Below are 6,786 nucleotides of genomic sequence, written 5' to 3'. Positions count from 1 at the left end.
GCACAGCCCGGTGGTAGGTTCTGGCGGCGGGGTTGTCGTTTTAGCGCGGCAATTTTTAATCCGACTAATAGAGCCAGGTGGGCCTTCCATGTCTCGGACCCCCGGGGTATCATGCCGATCCCACGCTGCTCATGATACGTCTCGACGTACCGTATCGTTTCCTCTTTGGTCAGCGGCATTCCCTCGTAATTATACAATAGGTATTCTAACTCTCCTGGAGGTTGTACTTTTACTGAGAATAATCAAGCGACAGTATTAGTCATAGATAGCAGTAGAGTAGTAGTCAGCAACAGAATAGATAGTGGCAGTGATAGATTAGATGTGGATAGAAACATAGTAGTCAAGTAGTAGTAATAGATAAAGCATTTATCCATGCGATTGCGTCGGCTTGCCTCTGGCGGACATTTTCAGCTCGCTTAGCTAATTTTAAAAATTTAACATGACTACGACCCATATATTTGCCCTCGGGAGTCTCCATTTCGACAATTACTGGAGTTACCACCTTCGAGATGACAAATGGGCCTGCATAGCGCGGTGCTAGCTTACTCACGACCTGCTCACTCTTTTTCGATAAAACGTGAGTAGGTTTATATACCTGGTCAACTACTTCAAACAAAATATTACGTCTTTTATCGTTATAATAAGCCGCATATCGTTCAGAGGATCGTCGAATACGTTGGTTAACAATATCACGTAGTTCTACCATACGATCCATGCGTTGAATCCAAATACTGCGGTCAACATTATTATCAACAACCATACCAGTGTCGTTTGCAACTCGACAGTTGCGAATAGGACATGGATCACGGCCTAAGTTCAAATACGCGGGACTCACACCGAGCGACTCATGTACCGCAGTATTATACGCGAACTGGAATTCGTGAATATTTACATCCCAGTCACGATGATCATCGCCCAAGTAACTCATAATCATCGTTTTTAAATTACGGTTGACCCTTTCAACCGGGTTAGCTTGGGCATGATAAGGTGGTGTGGTAGTGTACTGAATACCACACTCTTGAATGAGATCAGCAACGTCTCGATTCAAATATTCACGGCCATTATCTGTCCAGAATACGCGTGGAACGCCCCAACGGTTAATTACGAACTGTCGAAAACTTTTAGCAACAGTTTTCCCGTTTGCATTTCGGACTGGAACGCACTCGATCCACCGCGTGTATAAATCCTCGAACACGAGTAAATATGAATAACCCGCACGAGAGCGCGTAAACGACATCGTATCAGCTGCTACGACTTCCCAAGGCTCACTGGGTATCCTTGGGGTCATAAAACCAATTGGTTTGCGCTGAATTGGCTTGGATTCGAGACACCGTTCACAACTGTTGACATATCGCTGTATATCTCGAAACATTCCGGGCCAATAATATCTTAGTATCGCCCGTGCGTATGTCTTCTGGACACCCAGGTGACCAGATTGTGGATGATCGTGGACTTCTTGCAGTAAACGCTCTCGTCGGTCAGCTGGTACGACTAACTTCCAGTCGTTATCTTCTTCACCGAGGATCTGTCTCATGGAGTCGGGCCGACGTCGATACAATCTACCATTTTCGTAATGGTAGTCGGGTAGAGCCTCAGGATCAGATATCAACAAGCGACATTTTTCCTCGTACCACTCATCATTTCCAGCCTCGCCCAGGGCATTGACTTGACTCTCGGTGGGTTCCAGATCCTCATAAATACGCGAGAGGGCATCCGGGGCTTCGTTTTCCGCCCCTTTTCGATATTCGATCTTCATGTCGTACTCGGAGAGCTCCATAGCCCACCGGGCTAATATTCCCGTCGGATCCCGAGCGTTCATGAGCCATCGGAGACTGGCATGATCCGTCACGACTGTAAATTTGAAACCTTCGAGGTAATGCCTGAACTTACGTACGGCCCAAACTACCGCCAGACATTCCTTTTCAGTCGTACTGTAATTTGCTTCAGCACTGTTCAAGGCCTTACTCGCACACGCAATCAAGTACTCACGATCGCCGTTACGTTGAACTAATACTGCACCGAGTCCACACTGACTCGCATCCGTATATAACGTGAACGGTAGCGTGTAATCAGGTGTTGACAAGACTGGAGCTTCCGCGAGTGCTTTCTTAAGAGACTGGAAAGACTCCTCTTCAGCCTCAGTCCATCGCCAGGGTACATCTTTCCGCGTCAAACGATGTAGTGGACCAGCTACGCACGCGACGTTCTTCAAATGGCGATGATACCAGTTTATCATCCCATTGAAACGACGTATCTGTTTGACGTTCCTTGGCCGTGGGTAATTTAATATTGGTTCCGTTTTCTCAGGATCTGGCCTGAGTCCTTCTTTATCAAGTAAGAAGCCCAAAAATCGTACCTGTTGCTGGCAAAATTTACTTTTGTCGAAATTTAAAGTAAACCCAGCGCCTCGTAACCGACTCAACACGACTTCTAACATCTCCAGATGTTTCTTGAAAGTCGGGGTTACGATAATTATATCGTCAAGATACGCAAATACAAACGGAGATAGATCAGGTGTAATTATTTTGTCCATCACACGCTGGAGACTCGCCGGGGCGTTACATAATCCCATAGGCATACGTTTGTATTGAAAAAGACCGCGACCGGGAACCCAGAAAGCAGTGTATTTACGACTGTTTGGACTCATTAAGATTTGCCAAAACGCTGAGTTCATATCGAGAGTCGTAATATAATGAGCATCGCGACATTTCTCGAGAATCTCGATCATATCCGGCGGTCGATACGTGTCTTTTTCGGTCACAGTATTCACGTCACGGAAATCAACGCACATGCGATATGATCCATCAGGCTTTTTAACCATGATAGGCTGACTGGACTATTCCGATGCTGGCGCCGGCTCGACGATGTCATCTTCGAGCATCTTGTCAATGGCCTCGTGTAATGCCTGAAGAACCACTGGTGATCGACGATACACCCGTTGTTTAATCGGTCGCTCGTCTTTGAGTCTGATCTCATGCTCGACTAACGAGGTCAAACCCAAACCTGGTGGCATTAATTTACGTTGAAGGTCCAAAAACTCACCCAACTGTTTGGTTTCATCTCCAGTAAGTTCATGTACAGCCGCAACATCTTCTGGTTTCGAATGAATTTCAGGCTCGAACGACAACTCGTGCCAGGTACCACCGCGTATACGCCAAGATCGGTTACTCAGGTCTAACTCTATATTGACATGATTCATGAAGTTAGTACCGATTAAGTTTAAACTTCCCAACCGAGGAATATAATGGACCGGGAATATGACCTCTTCCACACCATCGAGGGTCATTTTCACGTTGACCACGCCCCCACTCACGTCAGTCGTTCTGTTTGCCATGCCAAAACGCGTCGGTCGAGCTTCAAACATGCATGGAAAACCATCAGCCATTAATTCTCTCGCGAAGTCTCCAAAAGCAGTTGTTTTGGACCCAGTATCGATTATCGCGACCCTTTTACGATTACCCGCGCGAATAAAAACCTGAGGTCGGGGTTTACCATGACGTAACCGCCAAAAATCATCATTTTCATCACCAGGTTGATTTATAAGTGACACTGAGACAGATGTTCGATCTTCTACCGCGGTTAATTCATCAAGTGTGGCATCTTCTTCACACTTGGCCTCGCACGGTGGATCAGAAACAGCGTGTATATCAGCCTGGGCAACAATACGACGTAGACTCATCGAATCCTGCTCCCTGGTGACTGTTTTTGGAGGGATTAATGAACGTCCAGCACCGCCACCCTCTACTGGCGGGCTGCTTCGTCGTTTTTTGGTAACTGGAAGGCATTGGGACGACTGTCGACGTTACAGACACACGTAACAGCTGTCTTTCCAACTTTTCCGCATCTCATGCAGACGTCCCGGCGTGGTTCTTGGCAAAAGTAGCCCAAATGTTCCAATGAGCCACAATTGTAACAGAATCTTGGACGACCGATCCTGTTTTGTCCCATCTGACCCGGATTCCGGGCAAACGACTGATTATTGTTGTTGTTGATCCCAGGAGGCAATCGATTACTACCTTGTGAAGTCATTACACCTCTCGGAGGGCTATTTGTAGGTGGATGTGACACCCTTGGAGGTTGTTGACGCGGTGTGGGAGGATTTTTGGGAATCGCGCCACGATTCTGCGTGAACTGGATCTGCTGTTGACTTGCTGGCGGGTTCTGTGGATTTCCACGCTGCTCAGTAGTCCTTACGGTTGCCTTGGTAGCCTGTTTTATTGACTGGTCAGTTCCACCAGGTGTCACAGGTGCCAAGTTACGCTCAGCAGCCCTCTGTTGGCGAGATCGACGCGATCTTCGCTTCTTTTTCGTCCCTGGGCTGGACTGAGAACCGCTGGTTGAGTCAGAATGTTCAACCGCTGTGTCAACCGCGTGCATGACGGCTCGGTGGTCCCTGGGAGGTCGAATACCGGCAGAATATGAACATTCCTTAATGTTCGCTTCCTCCCTCGGTGGTGGTTGGCGATGATTGCGCGCAGCTTTCCATCTTTCCCCGAATTGAGTGGCTTTTATCAGCAATGAGTGATAAGTATCGAAGTCACCGAGTGGACAGTGGTCCCAATACGCGAGTAACAATCACTTTGTTGCCCGTCTGACTTGCGTTCGCTCCGATGGTGGGTGTCTCAGGCGAGAATATAGATTCTGGAGACATATCAAGTAATCACGAGCATTTTCTTTCAGGCCCTGATTACGTGCGCGAATATCGGCCCTGATTTCGCGTTGACGTCCACCACTCTTAAACCAAGTCAGAAATTCTGACCTGAATGACTCCCAATTCGACCATCGATGGCAATTGGCACTGAACCAGACTTCAGCTTTGCCCTTGAACACCTCTGGTAATACCGCAAGACGATCAGCTCGACGAATTCCAGCGCTGCGCATTAATACGACTAGGCGTCTCAGGAATTCATCGCTGGTCATTGTTCCATCACCAGAGAACGATATTTTCCAGTTCCTGGCGATGGCACCATGATCCCGAGCAAACACACAGGGTGAATGGCGTTTTTCACTACCAGAACTCCGATGTAAATGATACTACGATGACGATGAAGAATAACTATCGTCTTAATCGGACTCGCCGGACGAACTGTGGTGATTTCGGTCAGACTTACGACCTCTGTGTGAGTCTTTGGGTGTCTCGAAATGAACACGCGATGGTGTGGGGTTGGAAAGACCTTCAGGCCCCGTACTTTGCCGTCGCTGGTCATTGAGAATGTCCTCAGGATGTGGTGCCAGTGGATTGGTCCTGGGATCGCGTATACGAGTACCTTGAGTAGTGAAAGGCCTCGTGTTTTGCGTAGAGCTCGCGGCAGTAGTGACAGTGGGAATGACGCTGATCTCTGGGAGAGCTGCAGGTACACTGGGACCACCATGCGGTGAAGACGCACGAATTTGGTTATTTGTAGATAACCTCTCGATCATCTCGTACAGTCTCTGCTGCCCACGTTCCATTTTCTCCTCAAGCATGCGTAGCCCCTGTACAAATGTTGTCCCGGTGACATACGCATCCATACCATCGGGAAATTCCGGCGCTTCCTGGCCGACTGGAACCAACTCATCCTTCCAGAGACTCCAGGGCGCATCGTAATCCCCATCTTCGCGTCGCAGCAGCCGTCGGAAACGGTCCTGAACCACCTCGCTGGAACCAGATGGATTAACTTGCTGAGATAGCAAGTATCGACGAATCTCCGCGTCGGTTAGATTACTCGCCCGCGCGTCCACATCACGCGTTATCTCGTCCTTTTTCCGATCCCAGGAGATATTCGGAACCCCGAGAGCCCGTTTGTGATACCGGTTTAGCCGATCGCGTCGTGTGTTGCGGCTACCGGCGGTTGATAATCCCAATCCGAATAAAATCATCCGAATTTCATCATCTGGTCGCGTCAGCATTCAGGTGAGCTCAGTTTCTGGCACTGAAGTAGAGGTGTCGTGTGATCCAACATCCCTAGCCGTCCGTGACGCTCGTCCGCGCCCCCGGCTCCTATGCCCAGGGTCAGTCGCATGGGCAAGGTAGGAGTTATCACCCACGATCTCTACCTCTCGGCCAGAACGATTCACTGGGCCATGCACGATCGTTGGGATCATGTGTTGTTGGGGAGGCCCACGGCTATGTTCGAAAAATTCACGAAGACCTTCGTCCTCCGTCTCGCTGATCGGAACATCCCGATATCCAGCATTATTCGCGGTTTCAACTACGCCCGCGTTCCCGTCTTTGTCGATCACGTTTTCATTATTATCGGTATCGACCTCATCACCCGACGCGCCACCGCAGATGCTTACCGACGACATAAAATCGAAAAAACCGACCTGATTTTTCTGTTAAAATTTTTCTAAACTTATTCATTTTTACCGTGTATATATGTATATGAATCAAGTATTATTAATTTGTAAATAAGTAAATATGTAAATATATGGAATGTATATAAAAATCAATTGTATATATTGAGTAGCTTGTCCAATTTATTTTTATCCGCTGCCGAATGTTTTTAATTTTGTTTTGCTCCTCCGTGGAACCTCGTAGATTTTATTTTTATTCAATTAATTTATTAATTCAAAATTATTGACCCCCTGGCCCCACGTCGGGCGGCATATAACGTATACCGTAATTAATTTCCGCGACGGAGACGTGGATCAACCGGTAAACCGTATGCGATCACCCACGTGTTAAAATAATAATAATAAATAATTATTAATAAATGATGCTAAATGATTTTAAATATTTCCCTCGAATTAAAATAAATAATAAGTTTAAACAATAATAAAATTATAAATGATAAATTCTTGGTG

The sequence above is a fragment of the Microplitis demolitor genome, chromosome 2 (assembly GCF_026212275.2).
Source record: "Microplitis demolitor isolate Queensland-Clemson2020A chromosome 2, iyMicDemo2.1a, whole genome shotgun sequence".
Lineage (NCBI taxonomy): Eukaryota > Metazoa > Arthropoda > Insecta > Hymenoptera > Braconidae > Microplitis > Microplitis demolitor.
Note: the sequence above shows the minus strand (reverse complement) of the source record.